This window comes from Pituophis catenifer, unplaced genomic scaffold, assembly GCF_029215685.1.
Source record: "Pituophis catenifer annectens isolate HBS135680 unplaced genomic scaffold, rPitCat1.0.hap2 SCAF_15, whole genome shotgun sequence".
In the NCBI taxonomy this organism is placed as follows: Eukaryota; Metazoa; Chordata; class Lepidosauria; order Squamata; family Colubridae; genus Pituophis; species Pituophis catenifer.
In genome coordinates this window covers 23,234,557-23,259,526 of record NW_027256895.1, presented here as the reverse complement: position 1 = coordinate 23,259,526, position 24,970 = coordinate 23,234,557, and the positions used below count along the sequence as shown (strand labels likewise).

The 24,970-nt window shown below is 48.3% G+C and overlaps 1 pseudogene; it reads left to right on the top strand.

Moving 5' to 3' along the window:
- The first annotated feature begins 23,277 nt into the window (after window positions 1–23,277).
- On the top strand, window positions 23,278–24,332 carry LOC139324564 (craniofacial development protein 2-like; annotated as a pseudogene).
- The last annotated feature ends 638 nt before the right edge of the window (window positions 24,333–24,970 follow it).

Genomic DNA, 24,970 nt, shown 5'->3' with positions numbered 1-24,970 from the left:
AGTCCTGGAGAGGGAGTCCTGGCCGTCTCCTCTCCTTCATGTTCGGAGCCTTCTTCCTCCGATAAGATAGGCTCGGAGGACGGAGCCACAACAAGACCTTCCCAAGCCTGACTGACCAGCTGTTGTGGCCCGCCAGTGGCCTGCACAGATCATGGCTGATCCCGATGAAGAGGAGGCTGGTGTGGTGTCACGCCAGCAGCCTGCGCAGCCGGTGCTCGCGTCAGACAGCGAGGAGGCTGAAGAGGATGTGGTGCCAGAGGCAGAGACTCAGCCAGGGCCTTCAGAACCTCCAGAGGTTCCTTCAAGTGGAGAGAGCAAAGTGGAGGAGCCTCTCCTCAATGCTCGAGCATGCAGGGCTGCCAAAAGGCAGGAGTGGCTACTCAGGAGGAGGAGGTCTACTCAAGAGTAGGGCTTGAGGATAATTGGCCACTCCCTTAGCCTATTTAAGTCGCACACAGCTAGTGCTTTCTTGCTGGAAACAACTCGTATTTATTATCAGAGTATTTTGGTTTATCGTATCTTGTTTTCTGGGCTGGTTGCCAACCTTTGCCGGTCTTGTTTATTCTTGCTACTTAATAAATTTGATAAGGACCGTTGGTGTGTGTCAATATCCTTGGAAATCCGGAGCTGGGGCAGAACACCAGCCTTACCATCAAGCAGACATGAAAGAAAGGATAGTCAGAAATTATTTGCTTTTGAATGAAAAGGCTGAAAGAATGAACAGGACTATAAGAGAAAAGGTGACAAAGGTGTGCCTTGAAAATCACCTTAAGTGAGTAAATGTACTACCACTGTGCGATGTTCTCCACGTAAAGGAATTAGATTATCTCCTTTTGAAATACTTAATCATATAGGAGACCTAAGCCAGATAGGAACTAAGTGGGTGAATCAGATGGTGGGAGAATTAAATAAGCAAATACAAGAAATCCAACAATATTGTGTGTCCCTTAGCCCACCATTTTTGACCACCTCTAGTTATAATATTCAAATAGTAGTAAGAAATAAATGGGGAAACATGATTGTAAAAATGAAATGAATAATAATTGGAGTATTTGTCTTTGTATTTTTGAAATCTAGACAATAAGTTTTTCCTTTTTAATCTTTTTCTAGAAATATGAATAAGTATAAACTGTAACAATTGAAATACCTTAATGGTATATGGTGGTGAAAGTAAAAAGGATTAAGTTGTAACTTGGATAACAGCTAGAACATTTTAAATTTAATTAGGGAAATTGTAACGTTTGAAATATTTTAAAATATATTGTGATGAAAGTAGAAATGATTAAATAGTGATTTGGAGGATTGTATGGGTAAAACACTGAAAAAAAAATTAATGCCTAGGTGGAAGGGCCCGTATACTGTGGTCATGTGTTCCCACTTGCAAAAAAAAAAAAAAAAGTGTTGAAATCCAAGTCTTGGATTCACTGGACTCGAGTTAAGTCCGCAGCTGAGGAATATTGGGAGGCAGACCAGGCCCAGGCCCAACCCCTAGTAGTACGCTTGAAGAAGCACCCCCTATAACTGTCCTACCGGCAATGGGCAGGCAACATACGAGGCAGAAGAGGCCTTACTGGTGTCACACCGGAAGCTGACCCTCCACGTACGGCTGAAGATTTGGAATGGGAAGTCAAACATATATAGCCATAGGTACACTATCTCTTATTTTAATAAGCGTGCTTGCTGTTATTGTGATTAGTTGTGATTGCTGTAATATAGTATGCTGGAATCACCTCTTCCCAAAAAAAAACTGTCCGTCAGAAATACACTTTGACCCTAGAATGACACTTAACTAGTGGCATTTCTCCTTATGCCCAATATTTATTTCAACAGAAGGTCACTTCTCAATACCACCACATGTCTCCATTAGGTCCAACACAGGCTTATGTGTCCTATTTCCCCTTGGAAATGCAAGCTCCCGTTATCCTTTTGAAGGCACAATTCTCAGAGATAAGCAAAAGGACCCTACACTAGAAGTCCCATTGCAGCCACTGACTGGCATGCTAGTGGCAGGGACTTTAGGGTTCTAGACTAATGAGAAAAACCAAAGAGCCTATGCCTTTTCCATGAACATAGGTGTGTGTTTAAGGAAAAATGGAGTTTTCTTCTTATGTGGGAAAAATGTGTAATTATGTTTACCTGCAAACTGGACTGGAACATGTACATCTTCCCCTAAAATATGTGTTGTCAGTGGAGAGCACACTATCCCTGTTCCCCTCATGGGGCATGTTCAAAAAAAGAGTGCCACTCTTGGTCCCACTATTAGCAATCCTGGGGATAGGGAATGCTGTTGGAACAGGTGTAGGTGAAATGGCACACTCCATAACACAATTCAGGCAATTGTCAGAGGAGTTCCAAGAAAGCCTGAACCAAATTGCAGGGACCTTGGTTAAGGTCCAAGACCAAATAGATTCTTTGGCAGCAGTGGTCTTCCAAAACTGGCGTGCCATAGACCTTTTAACAACTGAAAGGTGGTTTGTGTACATGAATAAGTCAGGTGTGGTCAGAGAGATTGCCAAGGATTTAGAAGACCGGGCATTCAAAATGGGTCAGAAGTTCCAAGCTACAGAAATGTGGTTCTCTTGGTTGCCTGGGTCCAGTTGGATTAAACAGATGTTATTCATGTTGCTATGTGCCGTGGCAGGCCTGGCTTTTATTCCTTGTGCAATTCCTCTGTTCAGACAACTAGCTAAGAGAGCAGTGAAAGAGATAAGAGTTGAAAAAGAGTTGATTTTGATGGAAAGCCTTATTGACCGTAACATTGACCCTGATCTCCTTGATGAAAATGAAGTTTCTGATGCAGGAACATATGTACAACTCTCAACCAGGTGACTAGAGAAAATGCCTTCAGAGAATAAGATTTGAAAATCATATGTATTACTTGTCTTTCCTTTGCACTATTATGTATCTTATCCTGAATTGATTATGTTATGACAAATGTTATATGCTTGCATTGTTGAATTAAGCTCTGTAATAGGTAAGACTCAATTGTAACCAAGTAAAATAGAGTCTTAAAGGGGGGGATAAGGTAGGATGTAAAGTGAAATTTGGATATAAGAGTGAAATAATACAGGGTCAGCCTAAATGATCTCTGAAGGGCCCCTTGACTAATTATTATAAAAGACAGTTGCTGGGTTCAAAAATTTAAACCGCACTTTCTACAGTTGGAGAGTTCAAGAAGTCAAACCACAAGAAATTAACTAATCTTCCTGTTCAAGCAATAATGGGAGGAGGGGGAGAGCCTAACACGTAGGAGGTTTATTTCACATTTTCTGTTTTTTGTTACTATAAAGAAGGTCTTTTGTTCAGAATGTAAATAGAATGCATGTCTGAACCTTTTGGCCAAAATAAAGCTTTTTCTGATTTCGAAATTCATCTCTTTTATTTTTCTGCAACAATCCCATGGTTCACTTTTGAACTTCTGTCAAGGCATTAAAAATTCAACCAGCCCACAACCAGGATTCTGTCCTTCTAACTGTATCTTACTGCGATGTCTCGGGGGTTTGGGGGTGGGGGGCACTGTTTTACAGTGGTTCTCCTCCTATCTCTTGGGCCGTACGCAGTTTGTTTGGGTGGTGGGGTCAGAGATCCTCCCCGAGGCCCCTCACTTGTGGGGTGCCGCAGGGGTCGGTTCTCTCCCCCTTGCTCTTTAACATCTATATGAAGCTGCTGGGTGAGATCATTTGTGGTTTCGGGGTGCGGTATCATCAGTACGCTGATCTCCACCCCGGACCAACCCAGTGATGCCCTTTCCGTGATGTCTAAGTGCCTGGAGGCGGTATGGGTCTGGATGGGTAGGAACAGGCTCAGGCTCAAACCCTCCAAGACAGAGTGGCTGTGGATACCGGCGTCCCATGATCTAGCTCCCCCATCACTGTTGATGGGAGGGGAGTGTCTTGCTCCCTCGGAAAGGGTTCGTAATCTTGGCGTCCTCCTTGATTCACGGCTGTCTTTAGTGGACCATCTAACGGCCGTGACAAGGGGGGCATTTGCACAGGTTTGCCTGGTGCGCCAGTTACGCCCTTTTCTAGACAGGGACGCCCTCTGTACGGTCACTCATGCTCTCATTATCTCTCGGTTGGATTACTGCAATGCCCTCTACATGGGGCTGCCCTTGGGGTGCACCCGGAGGCTCCAACTGGTCCAGAATCCGGCCGCGCGAGTAGTTAAGGATGTGTCCCGCTACTCCCATATAACACCGCTATTGTGCGAGCTGCACTGGTTGCCGGTGGTCCTCCGGATCTGCTTCAAGGTGCTGGTACTCACCTATAAAGCCCTTCATGGCATGGGCCCGGGGTATTTGCAGGATCACCTCCTACCGGCCTCCCACCGCCCAGTGCGCTCACATAGGGCTGCCCTCCTCCGGGTCCCCTCGGCCAGACAGTGTCGGCTGGCGGTCCCCAGGATGAGGGCGTTCTCTGTGGTCGCACCGACCCTCTGGAATGGGTTGCCCATCGGGCCCCCGACCTCTGCACCTTCTGTGCCGACCTAAAGACATGGCTCTTTCAGCAACTTCCCTGATCTGCCGTGGATTTTAACTTGGGGATTTGGGGATTTTAAATTGGTTTTTAATATTGTTTAATCTTTATCTATTGTCAGGTTGTTTTAGTGTTGTGAGCCACCCCGAGTCCTACGGGAGAAGGGCGGCATACAAATCTGACAAATAAATAAATGAATAAATAATTACCATCCCTTATTTTCTGTTTTTATTACTCCAAAACCCCTCCAATTTTTATCTAGAAATCATTTATACCTTTAAACTTTTAAACATTACATTTCAATTTAATTACATTTAATTTTATTTTCTTTCCTTCCTTCTCCTTTCTGTCCAGCTGTTCCACTTCAAAAGTCTCTCTGCTCAATTTAAAAAATTATATGTGTCACTTTAATGCTTTTGGAATGTCTGGTTCACATGTGATGCATCAACTTCCTGTCTTTGTTCCTGCGCCGCACCCAGTTTTTTTGCTAGGCTTCTTAAATTCCATTGTAAAAAGTCCAAAATATTTTTTCTTTCTTCATAGAATCTCCCAGGGACAGAGTAGAAATCTCCAAAAACCATAAATTTAGTGTTAATTTCAAAAAAGTCCAAGGTATAAAGTCATTTACAATGTTTCTTTTCCAAACGAAAGGGAAATCTCTTTAATCCACTCTCCTGCTTAGTCACCGCAGACTCCATGGCAATTATGTAGCCACCCGTCTGTCACTCTTCATTAGCCTCGTTAACTTTCAAAAGGTGTAAATTCCAAAAGAAACATTTCTCCAATCAACTCCAAATAAGTAAAAGAAGAAAGAATCCACTTTTAAAATTGTTAAATGCCAATTATTCCAGATCAAATTTTCAAAGTCTGTCATGGGTCTTTGTCTCCAAAAGGTTTTTTTTTTCTTTCCTTAATCTTCAAGCCCCGTAAATTTGCAGCCGCTGTTTAAGGCTTGGGGTCTTTTTTTTTCAATCCATTTTTTTCTATTACTTTGCCTGGGTCGGTGTCACTCACCCGGCTTCAAGGTATTGCTCTCTCCTCTTCTCTCCAGCACAATCTTTTTCCCAGTCCGCCGCGGCTTTGCGACAGCCGCCATGGCTGCCTACCCCCATCTCCGACTTAGAGGATTTCCTCTGGCCTCCGAGGAACTTGCCTGTTCCTCTTGGCCAACGAGGTGCTCCTCTTCTCCCCCATCCCTACAGGATGGGGTCGGTCAAAGACCGATCGGAGAATGGATTGTCAGTCGGGGTTTCCGTGGGCTCGTTAGAGCCCGCCATTCCCCCGACTGTATCGCCGCGGTTCCAGACCGGAAGTCCTATAATAATTTCTTCATCAGTAATTATCTTCTCTCCTTTCCAGTTTTTGGCAAATACAATTCTGGCCGCTGTTAAAATGTTCACAATTAAGTATTGTAATTCTTTATTAAATGTCTCTGGTAAAATTCCTAATAAAAATATTTCTGGTTTAAAGTCAATATATCTCTTTGTCATTTTTTCTAGCCACGTATGTATTTTAATCCAAAATCTCCTTGCTTCCACTCATGTCCACCACATATGGTAATACGATCCTGAAGTTTGATGACACTTCCAACATTTCTCCGATTTATCCTGGCTATTCTCGTCGGGGGTAGATGCCACCTGTAAAACATCTTATACAAATTCTCTTTATATGCTGTTGACATTGTCATTTTATAATTATGTAACCACAATTTTTGCCATTTCTCTAAATTTCTCTAAATCAATACTATAACCAAAATTTTTCCCCCATGCTATCATTGATTCTTTAACTTGTTCTTCTTCCAATTTTACTTCAAGTAAATATCCATAACTTTTTAATTACATGGTCATCCGAACCCATTAATATCTTGTCTAAACCAGTCGAAATACTATAAATACCTTCTTGTTTAAAATCTTCTCGATATCTAGAAAGTATTTGCATGTATGAAAACCAATCTATCTTAATTTCCTGATCTTCTAAGTTTTGTTTCAATTTAAGTTCACCCTTTTCATCCAATAGTTTATTATATCTAACAATTTGCTCCCCTCTAAATACCACTGGATAAGAAAAAGCTTCAATTGTAGATACCCAGACTGGAATCTTCAAGTAATGATATTTTTTAATCTTCTCCCATGTCAAAAATAAAGCTTCACGTATCTGATGTCTTCTAAAATACCTCTGAATTTTAGTTCCTTTATACCATAAGAAAGCATGCCATCCCATCAGCAACCTCATTTCGTTTGTAAATTTGACGGGATTATTTTCCCTCCTACTCCACTGATGTCGTCCCTGGCTCTTGGGACCACTGACCCTTTAAAAGGGGGCTTTGTAATGAGGGATGATGTGGCTCCAGTGTCCACCAAACACTCGTATGCTTTCCATCCTATTGTGAGTGTGAGGAGGGGCTTGCCCTTTGGGCCACTCCTTAAAGGAATAGCGAGGCCAGTAAAGGTGGATTGGAATTCTGCTGGCTCCCCTGCTAGTCAGGGTGTCTGAAAATCATCCTCAAACTGTACCCTTTGGGGTCGTTCTTGGTCTCTCCTAGTAGTTCTCTGGATTGAGAGAGGCTCCCTTGGAAAGGGGGCTCTAGGAGGGGTGCTGCGGTCTTGCGGCACTGAAGGGTATCTCCTACACTCATGTTTTTAATGTCCCTCTCTGCCACATTTAAAACAATGTCTGCATTTTGTTTCCATCCATCCCTCCTCCTCGCACTGCCAGCATCTCCCTGGTCTTTCAGAGGACCAATTACTTGGTTGTCTCCTGTTATTGTGTAGGGCTGCGAATGCCTGCAGATGTTTTCCTTTCTGCCCTCCTTCTTCAGTCTCTTTCTCTTTCTTTTTCCATCTCCTTCCTTTCCCTTTCCTCTTCTTTTAATTTTTCCCTTTGGTCGAAGATGAAGTTCAAAATCTTATGCAACTCTGAAATCTCCAAAGTGGGCCAAATTGAAACAATCTTGTAGAAATGCCCTCTTATGTCATGGGCTGCCTGATTGACGAAGCCAGAGGCTAGAATTCTCTGATCCTTCTGGCAGTTTAGGTCCAGGTGTGCATCAGTCACCCCTGCTTCCAAGAGCTGCACCCAAAAGGCATCAGGTGTTTCGTTTTCTCTTTTGATTTCTCTGTTGGAATTTGGACCAATTAAGGGGATTCCGTCCAATTTCTTGCAACGCTTCTTAAAGGTTGTCCTTTGCCCTAGTGTACTCATCCCAGTGATTGGCATTATTGTAATCCCAATCTGGACAATTTGATGGCTAGGCAACTCTCACAGGGGCTACTTGCCCTGGCGCTAATACTATTGGTTCCCTGGCAATCTCCTCATTTTTTTCAAATAATTTCAAGAGTTCATCCTTCGTGAGGAAGATATGGAGCAGCTGGGTCATATCTCCCCACAAACAGTTATGGCTATCTATGATGGATTTCAGGGTCTCTATTACTGATTGGGGGGTGGGTCTGACCTAAAAGGGGGGTATCTTTTTTCCAGATTACTAAATCGGAAGGGGAGAAAGGTGTGTGGGTTAAAACATACTCAAGTTGGCCCCTTTGCTACCCATGTACTGGCTTACTTAGCAAAGGGGCCATAAGTTTTGGTCCTTGTCGGATGTGGAGGGGGTGCTTATGCCAGCTCGGGATTCCTCAAGCCCCCCTGATCTAGAAAGTTCATCCCAACAATACCAGTAAGGTATGTGGGTGGGCTTTAATCTTGGTCTAAGTGCCTTTAAATCTTCATATTTGAAAGTACCATTTTTGGCCAAATTTCTCTCCCTTCCTCGTCCTTGAGTGAAGTCCATTCCTGGCATAATTTCCTTGCTCAGTTCTTTGTCATGCCAGCCAAAACAGGCAACTGCCTCTCACACCAGGCATTGAGCAAGTTTCCTAGTGGGGATACTGGTTTGACCCTCAAGCTAGAGCTTCCCATGTCTATTTCCGATGTAGGGATCCAATCGGCCCTGCCAAGTCCCTTGGTGACTAAGTCTCTTTATGAGCTTCCATACCACCCAGGGGTGAAATCCAAAATTTTTCCCTACCAGTTCTGTGGGCATGGCTTGGTGGGTGTGGCAGGGGAAGGATATTGCAAAATCTCCATTCCCACCCCACTCCTGGGGGAAGGATACTGCAAAATCTCCATTGCCTCTGCACTCTGGGGCCAGCCAGATGTGGTATTTGCCGGTTCTCTGAACTACTCAAAATTTCTGTTACTGGTTCTCCAGAACCTGTCAGAACCTGCTGGATTTCACCCCTGATCCCACCTGAGGTTTTCAGGCCAAAAATAAGCGAAGCATCTGGGAGGACTCTGGTTCCCTTCTCAGAGTACTGGCCCCTCCTCCTAGGGAACACCCGGCTCCGGTTTTCAGACCAAAAAGGGGTATGGGAGGACCTCTGCTCCTCAGCAGTAGTACAGGCACCTCCTTTCTCAGCCTGCCTCAGAGTTTTCAGACCCAGGAGAGTCTGGGACGACCTCTGCTCTTCTCAGTAGTATGGGCACCTCCTACTGAATGGACTTTCACTCAGAGGGACTTCTGTCAGAAATTTAGGGTAGATTTATCCCACACATTCTCTTCCCATTCACTTGCTTAATCCTTGCTCCTGGCAGAAGGTCCTACTTTCCGGCCAATTCCTCCTTGCTTTCCAGAACCTGCCAGTCAAAGTCCAGGGGAACTTGCAGCGGACCTGGGGACAGCTAGGAAAAGGCATGGAGTAGGATCCAGCTGTAGCCGGATGGGGAAAAGCCCTTTCGCTCACACACACATTGACCTCCTTTCACTCCACTCAAGTTCTCCTAGCAATTTTAAATTTGGCGGTACTCACCTCCTTTCCAATCAGCTGTTGAGTGCAAACTCAACTCCCTTTACCTGGCGCCACCTGGGCAGGGTCCGTGAGACTCACCGACAGAAGAAGGTGGTCTGTTGTCAGCAGGGTGATGGTCCTCCAGGCCCGGTCCGGTGGCTGGGTTAGCTGGAAGTCCCTTTGTGGTCACCAAATTGTTGGAAGGAAAAGTTCCTCCGGTTTGTTATCTCCAGCTGGGGTGAAACGATCAACGCTGACAGGCAAAAAAACTGGGAAGCAGGTTATTCGGAAAGGTGGTTTTATTTCGGAATCCAATGTTTCTGGTGTCAACTCTCAAAACGACTCTAGCTGAAGCCATATTTTTCTTGCTTTGTTTCTTACTTGCCATACTTATGGGGGAGGGGGACTTATGGAATGTAGAATGTTTTCCTACAATGTGCCAGACATAACAATGATAAGGCTCCTGAGAACCAAGGCTAAATCAGAGTGCCCTAGCAACGGCAGGAAGGAGTGCTGAGAAGTTCATCACCTGCTTGGTTGGCTAAAGTGACCTGTGATGTGGGGGTGGACAGTATCTATTCTTGAATTATACCAAAAATATGGGAATTATTCAGTGTTGACTTCACCTTTGACCGTGCCGATATGATGTACCCAATAAACCAGATTTTTGAGGAAGCCAAGGCCTCAGAGTCTTGAATTGGTTGGGAGCATTACTCGGAACCATGACATTAAACCAACACTCTTAAAATGCATCAAACCTCTGGGACTCCTGAGCCCTGGCCCTCCACCCCGGTCAATTCAGGGGGAAGGGAAATACTCAGGAAGATATGGCTGAGAAGAAGGGGAAAGAGGCTGCCAGCAAGCCAGTGGAGGAGCCGGTGACAATGCTAGCGTGAGCCCAAGCGAGCGAGGCCACCCTGCTGGTAATCACACAGCCAAAAGTGTGGCCGGGGAAGCGCAACCTGACAAAGAAGTGGGGGGAAGCGGCAATCGGGGGAAGCCCCTTCCTTGCAGCAGATGAATTCTGGTGGAGGAGGTCCCCCGGAGAAGCACAAGTTGAGCTCCCCCTGGTGGCACCCATGTACATGGGGGCCCAGCACTCACAGTGGAGGGAGAGCAGTAGAGTAAGTGTCAAGACCCAGTCCAGGGCTCAACATACTTGGGGGGGGGGAGCAGGCAAAGCAGTGGGCACAGCAGTCGGCGATACCGCATGGGCCCGACGGTGGTGGGAGAAAGGCCCGGGCAGCTGACCTCGAGGCTTCCAGCTCCTGGCGATGCAGGGCGATGGCGGATGACATCACAACGACCCAACATGAATCAGCGAAGCCGCCCCTGGTGGGCTATTTGAAAATAATGCTGAACGGCCCGAACAGCTGGGAGGGGGAGGGTTTGGGGCACCGGATGGTGGTTAGCTGGGGGGTGGATCGGATGATATAAAAGGTGCTGGGAGGCGGAAGCTCCCAGCACTGATTTTAAAATACACTGACTCATCATGTGCTGAGGTCCGGGCTTATAGCGGCTGTCAAGACTCACCTCGGCTCGACACAATGTGGTATAGGGAAGCTGCATATACGAGGCCCCAGACAGCATGCACTGAACCTCTGGGGGCTGGGGCTGATGGGTGGTGGGTGCACACGAAGTATGGGTGCTGGTGATGGGTTAGGCGGCCAGACACACTGCGAACGGGTAAGCCATTGCCATTAAGGAACGTTGCTGCTATGCCGAGGGGGTGGAGAATGACGTCACGGCAGGCGCCCAAGCAGCTGAGATGCGAGAATCCAGGAAGTGAAGTCTGATTGGAAGATGGGCCGACGTGCCCTATTTAAAAGGCGCTGAGAGGTGGCTGCTCTCAGTGCTGACTTTATTTTACACCTTGTAAGCTTGGCATTGTCTACGATTGACCTGGAGCATGAATAAACCATCTTCCTCACTTTGTGCATCTTGGTTGAAGGTTTTGTTTGAGTATGCCCAGGTTTGTTGAGCAAGCCAAGAGCGGTAATAAAGCACTGTATAGCTGAAACATGAGTGACTTCTGGCTTTTGTGTATCCGCACGGGCCTGGTTTAGACCGGCCGAGAGAAAGTCAGCAATCCCTCTCTTTTCGTCTTGTTCGCCTGGAGTGAGGCGGCTTGCGGCACCGAGGATGGTGGAGGGAACGTCAACGGAGGAGCTGGAGCTGGAGGCTATGGCGGAACAGAAAGAGTTGGAGGTGGAGGTGCCGGAGGAAAGTGACCAGCCTTTGGTGAGGCAAAGGAACGTAAGACCCAGAGTGAGGGGGTCACCAGGAGCCGGACGGTTCCTGGTGGTGTCCGTTGACAGCGATGACGAGGACCTGGAGGATCCGATGGTGAGCGATCCCATTTGTCCCTTCATGATAACCCTCACACCTCTCAAGGGGTCAAACATGGTGCCTTGGTTGATTCAGGGTGCACTCAGTGCCTAATACCCCGTGCTGTGGTCGATGAGTTGGGTGTTCGCATGCTGAGGATGCGCCAGCCCATTAAGTTTGAACAGATGGATGGGTCCACATTTGGGGGGGTGCTGGCTACCCGTTTCACAGAGCCGATTAGATTAGAGATAGGGGACCACTGGGAGAACATCAGGATTATTGTAATCAATAAAATGATTGAACCTTATCATTTTAGGGTTAGCCTGGCTGGACAAGTGGGAACCCACCATATGGTGGGAAGGGGGTTTCCGGAAATTGAGGATGGTGCTCGGTCCTGAGCTGCCAGCTTTGGGGCAGGAGAAAGGGGGGATGGAAGCTGAGGGGGATGTGTGACGGGAAATGGCGCCCTCAGACTGGGGGTTCCCAAGTATATACGGGGATTTGGCAGATGTCTTCAGTGAGAAAGAATGTGAGGTACTACCACCTCATCGCTCAACCGATTGTGCCATTGAGCAAAACTGCTAAAGCCCCGTATGTACTTGATGATGCTGAAGGAAGTTGAGGATTTAAGACACTACATAGACAGGAACCTAGCTAGGGGATTCATCTGGCCCAGTAGATCAAGAATGGCTGCACCCGTTTTGTTTAGGGAGAAAAAGGACGGGGGTCTACACCTGTGTGTAGACTTCCATGGATTAAACGGTGTGTGTGTGGAGCATCTATACCCGCTACCACTAATGAAAGACCTACTCGCCACCTTAGTAACGGGCTGCATTTTCACTAAACTCAACCTGCGAGAAGCCTATTACCAGGTGCACAAATGACCAGGGGATGAGTGGAAGACAACATTCAATTGTCCCCTGGGGAGCTATCAGTTCCAGGTTATGCCATTTGGGTTGCAAGGAGCCCCGGCTTTGTTCATGCAATGAAGTCCTGCATGAGCATTTGTACCGGAGGGGTACTTGTATACCTGGTGACATCTTATTTTACACCGAGACGATGGAGGAACACACCCGATTGGTACGGCAGGTATTGCAAAAGTTACTGGCCGCTAAACTGTTTGTGAAACTCTCTGTTGTGGCCCCGCCCTCTGAGCCTGTCCCATCGGAGGAAGAAAGCTCCGAGCATGAGGAAGAGGAGTCAGCCAGGCCTCCCTCTCCAGGCCCCTCCCCTCTGGCATTGTCTCAGGTGCCGGCCGAGGGAGAGGAGATCAGTAGGGAGACAGCTGGCTCGGATCAGAGTGACGAAGAAACATCATTCCTGGACGCACGCCTCCGAAGGCGTGATAAACGTTTGCAGCAGCTTAGGAGGCGTGCTAGGGATTAGAACTGAGTCACTGGACCACACCCCAGAGACTATATAATAGAGGGTAGTGGTCAGTGATCCTTGTGACGAACAAAAGTAAACCTTGGATAGTCACTAAAGCCTCGTTCGGAACTGCGGAGAGAAATATTATTTCTGCTTGGACTTTTTGTACGCTAAGTACCTTATCTTTCTGTTTGTGAAAATAAAGGCATTTGGCAGACGGTGTGTCTATCGCTGCCAAGTGGGAGATAAGACCTGGGTGCGTTCCAAAGTGTTTCCTTAACCCTCGGCTGGCTGTGTTTGTGTGTGTGTGGGTACGGGGACAGATCATCTTGTTCGTCACCACATACTCCATCGTTAACCCACGATGGACCAACAGCTGCAGCAGCAGATACAGCAGATGCTGGAGGCCAATCGGCTTCTGCAACAGCAAGTAGCACAGCTAACTGCCCAACTTGCTTTGGGAAATGCTCCTGCAGCTCCACCTCCTCCCCCTCCCCGTCCGAGATGCCCGGTGAACGTGCCAGATAGGTTTTCTGGGCAGCAGGAGATGTTTCCGGCCTTCTTGGGACAATGCCAACTGTTCATGGTGATGAGGCCGGAGGATTTTCCGGATGACCGGGCTCGGGTGGCATTTGTTATCAGCTCCCTCTCTGGCACTGCCGCCCGATGGGCCACGCCCCTGTTGTTGCAAGATAGCCCCTTGCTCCTGGACTTTCAGGGCTTTTTACAACACCTGCGCACCATGTTTGAGGACCCCCTCCGGGTGCAGACGGCAGCGAGGTGCATCAAGGACCTCCGCCAAGGCAAGCGCCCCCTGCAGGACTATATTGCAGAGTTCCGACTGCTAGGCCAGGATTCGGCTTGGAATGAGGTGGCGCTGATGGACGCCTTCCAGGACGGCCTTTCCGACGAGATGCAGGACGAGCTGGTTCGTGTGGAGGCGCCACCGACCCTCGACGCGCTGGTGACCCAATGCCTGCGCATCGACGCCCGCCTGCAACGGCGACGTCCCCGTCGGGCTCTTCCGGAACTACCGACAGCGTCGGCACCCCCGCGTTTCACACCGACAGTGCTTCGGACCGCACAGCGTTTTGTGGCAACGGCTGAGGAGCCCATGGAGCTCGGAGCAGCCAGACCTCAACTGACGGCCCAGGAGCGGATGCGGAGACATCAAGGGGGGTTGTGCCTCTATTGCGGCGAGGCGGGACATTTTGCCGCCTCGTGTCCCCGGAAGCGGAGTGGACCGCGCAAGCCTGTTCCGGAGTCTCAGCGTGACCAGCCGGGAAACGGGCCAGGCCTGGCCTAGGGGAAACTCTGGGTCAGGCACGTGACCATGCCCCGCCGGAGTCGGCGGCTGTGGACTGTGAGCCCCCTCGGCACCTGATTTTGAACACCCGGGTGTTGTTGGCTAACCGGTCGGAGGGGCTCCAGGCGCACGCGCTGGTGGACTCGGGGGCCACCACGAACTTTATGGACCAGGCCTTTGTGGCCCATTACAAAGTCCCCTTGGTTCCAGTGGACCCTCCGTTGAGGGTCGAAACTATAGATGGGCGGGAACTCGTGGCGGGGCCCATCAAAACCGCTACCCAGCCCTTGCGCCTCGCCATTGGGAACCACGAGGAGGCGATCCAGTTTTACGTAACGGCGGATCTGCACTTTCCCTTGGTCCTGGGGATGGCCTGGCTTTGGGCGCACGACCCTCAGGTGGCGTGGTCGAGAAACGCCATCTCGTTCCCGAGCCTGCAGTGTGTCGACCACCTTCGCCACACCTGCACCGGCCAGGACGTCTCTGCCCCAAACGTCTCCTTGCCTCCGGAGCTGACGCCCTTCGCCGACGTGTTCAGCGAGAAGGAGGCGGACCGCTTGCCCCCGCACCGACCCTACGACTGTGCGGTGGACCTAATGCCCAATGCGCCCCTGCCCTCGGGACGCCTGTACTCCATGTCGGAGCCCGAGCTGGCCGCCTTACGGGACTTTCTGGAAAAGAACCTGGCCCGTGGGTTCATCCGGCCTTCGACCTCCCCGCTCTCGGCCCCGGTCCTCTTCGTGAAAAAGAAGCTTGGACTTTTTGTACGCTAAGTACCTTATCTTTCTGTTTGTGAAAATAAAGGCAGTTGGCAGACGGTGTGTCTATCGCTGCCAAGTGGGAGATAAGACCTGGGTGCGTTCCAAAGTGTTTCCTTAACCCTCGGCTGGCTGTGTTTGTGTGTGTGTGGGTACGGGGACAGATCACTCTCAAAGTGCAATTTCCACCAAACAAGGTTGGATTATTTGGGTTATCGAATACCTAGTGAGGGGGTGGAGATGGATCCTTGCAAGGTCCAGGCCATTTTAGAGTGGCAAGCACCGAGGACAAGGTGACAATTGCAAAGTTTCCTTGGTTTTGCCAACTTCTACTGGCAGTTTGTTCCATCATTTGCTCAGGTGGCATTGTCCCTGATGGACTTACTGCGTACCAAACCCACCATAAAGAAACCACATCCAGGGCAGTCATTGAAGTGGACGACTGTCAGCGGGCATTCAAGGAGCTAAAAAATCTCTTCACCCGTGAGCCAGTCCTGAAACACCTTGATCCGGCACAGCCCTTTGTAGTACAGGTGGATGGCAGCAATGTGACTCTGGGAGCTGTCTTGTTACAGACAAACAGCCAGGGTAGGCTGCAACCCTGTGCCTACACATCCCAAAAGCTCACACCGACGGAATGAGGCCTTCGTGGTGTGATGGGCACTCCTAACATGGTGACATCTTCTTTTTTTTTTTAATAGATTTTTTTTATTATTTTCAAAAACACAAACAAAACAAAAACAAAACATAAAAGCATTATCATTCCATACAATTTTAGACAGTGCATCAGTCGGTGGCATTTTTGTGCTTCTCTTCTCTTCAATTTATCACTAAACATGCTAGCTTATTTCCAAAAGTTTCAACATCCATTTATATCATAATTATTTCCAATTCTTATTCTCTATCCATTGATAAAATAAATCCCATATCAAATAATATTGTCTATCTTCCTGCTCTCTTATTTCAAATGTCAGTTTACTCATTTCAGCACATTCCATCATTTTCTTTATAATTTCTTCATCATTAGGTAACTTTTCTCCTTTCCAATTTTTAGCAAATACAATTCTAGCTGCTGTCAAAATATTCACAATTAAATATTGCAGTTCTTTACTATATGTCTCCGGTATAATCCCTAATAAAAATATCTCTGGTTTAAAATCAATATGTCTCTTTATCACTTTTTCCAACCACGTGTGTATCTTAGTCCAATATCTCCTTGCTTCTACGCATGTCCACCACATGTGGTAATAGGATCCTGGGGTCTGATGACATTTCCAACATTTCTCCGATTTATTCTGGAACATTCTGGCTATTCTCGACGGGGATAGATGCCACCTGTAAAACATCTTATACAAATTCTCCTTATATGCTGTAGACATTGTCATTTTACAATTATGTGACCACAATTTTTGCCATTTCTCTAAATCAATACCATAACCAAAATTCTTCCCCCATGCTATCATTGATTCTTTAACTTGTTCTTCTTCCAATTTAACCTCGGAAATTGGCGTTGCGGCGAGACGCGCAGGGTTTTTGGCAGCTCCTGAAACCCCGCCGAAAACTCCGCTGCTGGACGGTCCAAATCGGACCCCACAGTCTCGTTTTGACTGTGGTAGTGGAGGGCACATTCTGAGGACCCCAGGGACATTGCTAAGTCCCTGGTTGAGTCAGGAAAGCCCTCTTTCCAGCGGCGGAGCAGCAGCCCAGGCTGCGGAGGCTGTGACAACTTCAGGGAGGAAGATTGGAACGGCAGTGATCAGAGCGGTGAGAACTTTCATTTTTTAAAATATCATTAAGAGCACCCTTATTGATGCATGAGATTGTGATGGAGAGTAAATGAAGAAGAGCGGCGAACCTATTTGGATTAATTTCCCCCCCCCCCCAAGTATACATTTTAAAAGACTTAAAACTGCTTAATTGTTCTACTTCTTTTGTGGAAAGCTGGACTGGACTGAAAGTAAGAAAAACAGTATTGGGATGCTTTTGAATCTTTTGGAATTTGTTGATATTGGACTATTGGATTTGCTGTGTTGGCACATCTGGACTGGTACCTTTTCTTTTCTTTTTTCTTTTATTTTTGGACTTCTGGGCTATTCAAAAGAAAGATTTTTTTCTCTCTTTTTTTCCCCCCTTCCCCTTTAAAAGAATAAGAGAGCCAGGGAAGTGTGCAGTGCTGCCACACACTGGAAGAGAAACTTTGTTGCTATGTTTATTTAAGTAGCAGAAGAAAAAAAATATTGTAGCCAAAACAAAGATAGAGAACCTATTTGGAATGAGAAGACTGAAGAGCTACTGAATGTTGTTTACACAGGTGCTCTTCTGCTTAATTGATAAAGCTTGGGAACATATTGGAAGGCTTTGGTTTTATTTTGTCTAACTATATTAACTTTATTGAGATGTGTGGCCTGGAAAGAGGCAAAAGGAAAAATTACTCACTGTAGGCTCTCTGGACAGAAAGGATCTGAAGGACTATTTAATTTCTTCGCTGCTCGCCTTTTTTCTTCTTTTTTTTTAATACTCCTATTTTTGTTGCTGCTCTTCCTGCTTCTTTTTCTATTTTGAAATTGGGACTTCTATATAAATTGGATTAAGGCATGGTGACATCTTCTTGAGGGTGCCAGGCAACGATTCGAGGTGTGGACAGACCACAAAAACCTAGAAGACCTCCAAACGCCAAGAAAGTTATCCCCAAAACAGGTGCGGTGGGCGCAGTACTTCCAACGATTTACCTTTAAATTGAAGTACGTACCTGCTGGAAAAAACTTTTTATCCGATGCTCTGTCCCGTATGCCCCAGTATAATAGCAAACGGGAAGAGATAGTACAGGCCATTATACCACCTAGTCAGCCAGCGAGAAGGGTGATGGATGAGGCTCCAGTAAACCCATTGCATGACAAACTGTGCAGTGCATTGTTAACCGACCCTTGGTTAGCGGGAAATAGAGCTTTATTAACCCACAGGGAGGGCCTCGCCTGGAAGGAGGACAAGATGTATATTCCCACAGTCCTTCGGCCTACGGTGTTAAAACAATGCCATGATATCAAGCCGGCTGGTCACTTCGGATTCCTTAAGACGTTGCATCTCGCGAGGCGACAATTTTGGTGGTCCCGGATGCGGGCGGAGATCGAGGACTATGTAAAGAGTTGTTCGGTTTGCGTATTAACAAAACCACGGCTGGGCAAACCACTTGGCCTATTACAGCCAGTGGCCGATCCCGGCCGACCATGGGATGAAATCGCCATGGATTTCATCATTGACCTCCCGGATAGCAGCGGTTATACAGTGATATGGACAGTGATAGATTTGTTTTTGAAACAAGCCCACTTCGTGCCTTGCAGCAGTACACTGTCAGCACGGCGGCTGGCAAAAATGTTTCTCCAACACATTTACTGACTACACGGAGTACCATGTTGTGTCGTCTCGGATGGGGGGGGTGCAGTTTACCGCCAGATTCTGGCGGGACTTCATACGGTTGATAGGGTCTTCACAGATAGGGTCTTCCACCCTAGCACCAATGGAGCGGTTGAAAGGACCAATGCTATAGTGGAACGCTACCCGAGATGTTACATCTTGTACCAGCAATCGGACTGGGCAGGCCTCCTACCATTCACAGAGGTGGCCTACAATAACGCGGTACACCGCAGCACTAGCCTCACCATCTTCCAGGTGGTGCACAGCATGGAGTTCCCTGCTATTCCGGAACTACAGCTTAACCCCCAAACCCCAGAGACCCCAAGAGAGTTGGCAGATAAGATACGGGAAGTCTGGCCCTGGGTAAATCTATCTTTACAGAAAGCCGCAGAAGAGTATAAAAAACAGGCAGATAAGAGACAGGCGGAACACAAACCTTTCCAGGTGGGGGACCATGTGTACCTATCCACTAAGAATTTAAAGCTACAGACACCCAGTAAAAAACTGGGTCCTACATATCTAGGGCCATTTACTGTGATCCGAGTGATTAACCCTGTAACAGTTGCCTTGAAGCTACCACCGCTACTGGGCAAAGTCCATCCTGTCTTCCACAGTAGCCTGCTAAAGCCTGTGGAGGCTTCTAGAACCAGGCCGCTCCCCGACCCCCCAGGGCCTGTGGACACAGACCACTATGAAATAGACAACATACTGGACTCCAGAATTTAGAGGAAAGATCCAATACTTAGTGCGATGGAAGGGGTACCCTTTCATTGAGGCTTCCTGGTGCATAATGTCAAGGCTGCGAGGCTATTATGGCAGTTCATTGCAAGTAGCCACAGAAACCGGGGGGGAGGGGACAGCGGTTGTGTTGTCAAGACTAACCCCTCTGCTTTATCTCTTATAGGTGGACCCCTGGTAGAGGGGAGCCACCTGTCGAGCCCCAGTCCAGGGCTCAACATACCTGGGGGGAAGCAGGCGAAGCAGTGGGCGCAGCCATCAGTGATACCGCATGGGCCCGACGGTGGTGGGAGAACGGCCCAGGCGGCTGACCTCAAGGCTTCTGGCTCCCGGCGATGCAGGGCGACAGCAGATGACATCACGGCGGCCCGACGAGAATCAGCAAAACCATGCCAGGCGGGCCGTTTGAAAACAATGCAGAACGGCCCAAACAGCTGAGAGTGGGAGGGTTTCGGGCTCCGGACGGTGGTTAAGCTGGGGGGTGGATCAGATGATATAAAAGGTGCTGGGAGGCAGAAGCTCCCAGCGCTGACATTAAACTACACTGACTCGTGGTGTGCTGAGATCCTGGCTTGTAGCGGCAATTAAGTGCTGTATAGCTGAAGCACAAGTGGCTTCTGGCTTTTGTGTATCCGCACGGGACTGGGACTGGGACTGGGACTGGGACTAAGACTAAGACTAAGACTAGCCGAGGAAGTGAAAATATTTGACCGTGCTTCGGAGCTCTTCGGTAGAGCAGCTGAGAGAGCGGTTCGACCGCACAAACATCTGTGGTGCGGAACCTCTGCACCGGTTGGAGGTAATTGAGGAGGTGATCCACCAAGCCACCTAGCTGCTTCTGGGACAAAGGACCCCGAGTCCTCCTGTCAGATTCCACCTCGCCAGCCTGAACTTTCAACTGACGGCGAGGGGGGAAAGCCCAGAGTGAGCTGCTCCAGTGCAGCAGGGAGCCACGGCACTGGGGACAAGCCCCAGGAGAAGCCCTCGATCCTCGCCAGCAGCAGCGACTAGGGTGAGTCCCAGCCAAGGGCCCCAGCAACCACCAGGAATGGTCAGCCGAGCCCAGCAGCCACTGCAGCCCCTCCCCCACGGCCCCAGGTGGTATCAGGCTCCTTTCCTCCTCCCAGGGCCTGGGTGGAACCTGGGATATTGGCTACCGCCACCCCACTACATGGAGCCTCCCCCCCAGCCTTCACATTTAGTGGGAACCCTGACCACCTGGGGATCTTCCTTGACATCATCCTGGCTCACCTAAACCGCTACCGCCTAGCCTACCCGACCCAGAGATCAATGGTGAGCATGATAACTACCAAGCCCAAATGGGAGGCAGCAGAATGGGTGGCTACCCTCCACAATGAGGACACCCCTGAGCTGAGGAATGCTGGAAGATTCCTGGGGGAGCTGAGGGCGAGATTTGAAGACTAGGCGAAAGCACAACAGGCAGAGGGGGAGATACAGGAGTTAAAGCAGTAGTGATGGCCAGTGAAGGAATACATTCAAAAGTTCCGGAGGGTTGCGGGGAGGCTGCGTCACTGGCCAGACCAGATGCTCGTCTACCACTTCAAAGAGGGCCTCGACAGAGGCCTATGAGACGCTTGCACATACCGAGGCCTCCCCGATCAGCTGCAAGAGTGGTACCAGGCCACCACAGAACTGGATGTGGAGCTGCAACCCTGTAGGCAAAGGAACGCTGCTGAGGCGAGGATGCGAAAGGGCCAAGAAAGCCGAATGGCCAGGAGGCGATCGGCCTCAACCACACCCACCAGCGCTCCCGCAAGACCAACCCGAGCCCCCATCCAGTGCTTCCGATGCAGTCAGCTGGGGCACTGAGCAGCTGAATGCTTGGCAGCCACGACCAAACCAAAAGCGGAGCCAACGGCACCGGCAAAGCTGAAAAAATCACCACGGAAGCCACCAGAGAAGTCCAGCTTGGGATGCCAGGCCGTCAAGGTCCCCACTTTCCCACCCAAGGGAGAGGGAACTCTGGCCGGAGACCAGTCACCCGCCTCATATGACAGCGAGGATAAGGGAGAGATCCGATGGTGAATAGTCATCTGCCCGTTTGTGATCCCCGTGAGAATTGTGGCACCCAAATTGGGAGCTCAGGGGTAGTTTGAGGCCCTAATAGACTCAGGCTGCACCCAATGCTTAATAAGCCTGCCCACAGTACTGATGCTAGGAATCCGGGTGAGGAGGCTATCCAGGGTCATGAGGTTTGAACAAGTTGATGGCTCACTAATAGTCAAGTGGGTATTTGACTGAACCCGTGAAGCTGGACATGGGTCAGCACTGGGAGATGGTCCAGTTCATGACTGTCCCGAAGATGACAGAAGTCGTGATCCTGGAACTAGCCTGGTTGGTTGGACAAGTGGGGTCCGATGATATGGTGTGAAGGGGGAAACAGGATACTGAGGTTGGGAAGAGGCCTCTTCCCTCCCCCACACGACCGAGTCGTGCAAACCTCTCTACAGAGGATGGGACCCAAGGGCCCAGAACACTCAAGAGCAGGGTCATATCAGCCTTCAAGGACCCAAACCATCCCCAGAGAATACCAGGGCCTGGAGGAGGTGTTCGGGGAGGAGGACTGCAATATGCTACCCCCTCACAGGCCCACTGTCATGCCCCCGTTGGAGTCTGAATCTGCAGGGGAAGATGAGCTGGAACAAGAACTGGAGAGGCTGGCTCCGTTGGCTTTGGAGGAAACTGGGGAAGGGCAGAGTCAGTCCAGGCAAGGCTTTTCTGGATTAGTAAGGCCTGCAGATAGGGAGAGCTCAGAAGAGCAAGGACTACCCCCTCCTGATCCAAGAGCAAGAAGGGAAGAGAGATGGCGAGATCAATGCAGATTAAGCTGGCTACAAAGGAGGAGAGTGCCCTGCCCCCTTTCACAAGGCACACCTGGGGACTGAGATGTAAGGAGGTGCCGGTGGGAGGGGCATTTGTCGGGAACAAGTGTTGAATCTGTAGAGCCTCATGTGCACTTGCTAAAGCCTGGAGATTGCTGTACTCTATCTTGTGGGGCTTGCCAGTTTGCCTGCTTCGCTGAACTTCTTGCTTTGGTTACTGTTTAGCTAACCTGGCTTATTGGACTGCTGGCCCTGGTTGCTGTTTGGTTAACCTGGCTTACTGGACTACTTGCAGCCAGAGGCTTCTGAATGTGCGTGACAGCTTTGCTCCAGGACTTGTAGTGAATGTGGAAATGTTTGGGGGCACAGTTGGAGAAACAAAGGGGAGTAAGACCTGTTATCTGGTTGTGTTGCTTTCGTGCCATGCCCCGGGTCATCACACCCACAGAATGCACAATTGAGATTCTTCCAGGGGCAAAACTACCCAAGCCCAAGATGTACTCCATGACCCCCAAAGAGATGAAGGAACTGAGGGAGTACATCGACAAGAAGCTAGCCACGGGCTTCATCAAGCCGGCTAAATCCCAAGTAGCGGCCACAGTCCTGTTCAAGGAAAAGAAGGATGGGACAATGAGATTATGTGTAGACATTAGGGGAATCAATGGTGTGTGCATGGAGAACATGTACTCACTCCCCCTCATGAAGGACATGCTGGCCCACCTAGCCAAGGGGAAGATATTTACCAAGTTAGATTTGAGAGAAGCATATTATCGCATCAGAATCAGGGAAGGAGATGAATGGAAGACGTCGTTTAATTGCCCTCTGGAAAGCTTCCAGTTCAAAGTGATACCGTTTGGACTACAGGGGGCCCTGGCGGTGTTCATGCAGCTGATCAACGAGGTGCTGCATGAGCACTTGTATAAGGAAGTCCTAGTTTACCTGAACGACATTCTCATTTTCACCGAGACGATGGAGGAGCATGTCAACCTAGTCCGCCAAGTCCTTAAGAAGCTTCTGGCATCAAACCTATATGCTAAACTGTCCAAATGAGAGTTCCACCAGACCCAGCTGGACTACCTGGGCTATCGAGTATCGAGCGAAGGAGTGGCGATAGATCCAGGGAAGGTGAAAGCCAGATTAGAATGGCAAGCCCCTCAAACTCATAAACAACTACAAAGCTTTTGGGGTTCACTAACTTCTATAGCTCCTTCTTGGATTACTGCCTTGTCGTGGCGAAGGGGCTTACATAGCTCAATGAAGCTATGAGCTATGCTGTGCAGAGCCACCCAAGACGGACAGGTCATAGCAGAGACCTCTGACAAAAAGTGCTCCACTGGAGAAACAAATGGCAACCCATTCCAGGATCTTTGCCTTGAAAACCCCATGGACAGTACCAAAAGGCAAAAAGATATGACGCTGGAAGATGAGGCCCTCAGGTCAGAAGGTGTCCAATATGCTACTGGGGAAGAGCAGAGGGGTAGTACTAGTAGCGCCAGAAAGGGTGAAGCAACTCTGGCGAAAGCCGAAAGGACACTCAGCTGTGGATGCATCTGGTGGTGAAAGGAAAGTCCGATGCTGTAAAGATCTATGTAATGTAAGTTCCATGAATCAAGGCAAGCTGGATGTGGTCAAACAGGAGATGACAAGACTGAACAGTGACATCTTAGGAATCAGCAAACTAAAATGGAGAGGAATGGGTGAATTTAATTCAGATGACCATCAGGTATACTACTGTGGGCAAGAATCCCTCAGAAGAAATGGAGTAGCCTTCATAGTCAATAAAAGAGTAGGAAAAGCAATACTGGGATACAATCCCCAAAATGACAGAATGATCTCAGTTTGAATCCAAGGCAAACCGTTCAATATCAATCCAAGTCTATGCCCCAACCACTGGTGCTGAAGAGGATGAAATTGATCGGTTCTATGAAGCCCTACAGCACCTTATAGAATTAACACCAAAAAATGAAGTCCTTATCATCATGGGGGATTGGAATGCTAAAGTAGGAAGTCAAAAGATAACCAGAATAACAGGCAAGTTTGGCCTTGGAATACAAAATGAAGCAGGGCACAGGCTGATAGAATTTTGTCAAGAGAATACAATGGTCACAGCAAACACTCTTTTCCAACAACCCAAGAGACGACTCTACACATGGACATCACCAGACGGTCAACACAGAAATCAGATTGACTATGTGCTCTGCAGCCAAAGATGGAGAAGCTCTATACAGTCAGTAAAAACAAGACCAGGAGCTGACTGTGGCTCAGATCATGAGCTTTCCGTTGCAAAATTTAGGCTTAAATTGAAGAAAGTAGGGAAAAGCACTAGGCCACTCAGGTATGAACTAAATCATATCCCTGATGAATATACAAATAGATTTAAGGAATTAGATCTGATAGACAGAGTGCCTGAAGAACTATGGACGAAGGTTTGCAACATTGTACAAGAGGTAGCAACTAAAACCATCCCAAAGAAAAAGAAAGGCAAGAAAGCAAAATGGCTGTCTGAGGAAGCTTTGCAAATAGCTGAGGAAAGAAGGGAAGCGAAAGGCAAGGGAGGAAGAGAAAGATACACCCAATTGAATGCAGAATTCCAGAGAATAGCTAGAAGAGATAAGAATGCCTTCTTAAATGAACAATGCAAAGAAATAGAAGAAAACAATAGAATAGGGAGGACCAGAGATCTCTTCAAGAAAATTGGAGATATGAAGGGAATGTTTCATGCAAAGATAGGCATAATAAAGGATCAAAACGGCAGGGACCTAACAGAGGCAGAAGAGATTAAGAAGAGGTGGCAAAATTACACAGAAGAACTATACAAGAACGAGCTTAACATCCCTGATAACCACGATGGGGTGGTCACTGACCTCAAGTCAGACATCCTAGAATGTGAAGTCAAATGGGCCTTAGGAAATCTGAGCAACAACAAAGCTAGTGGAGGTGACAGTATTCCAGCTGAGCTATT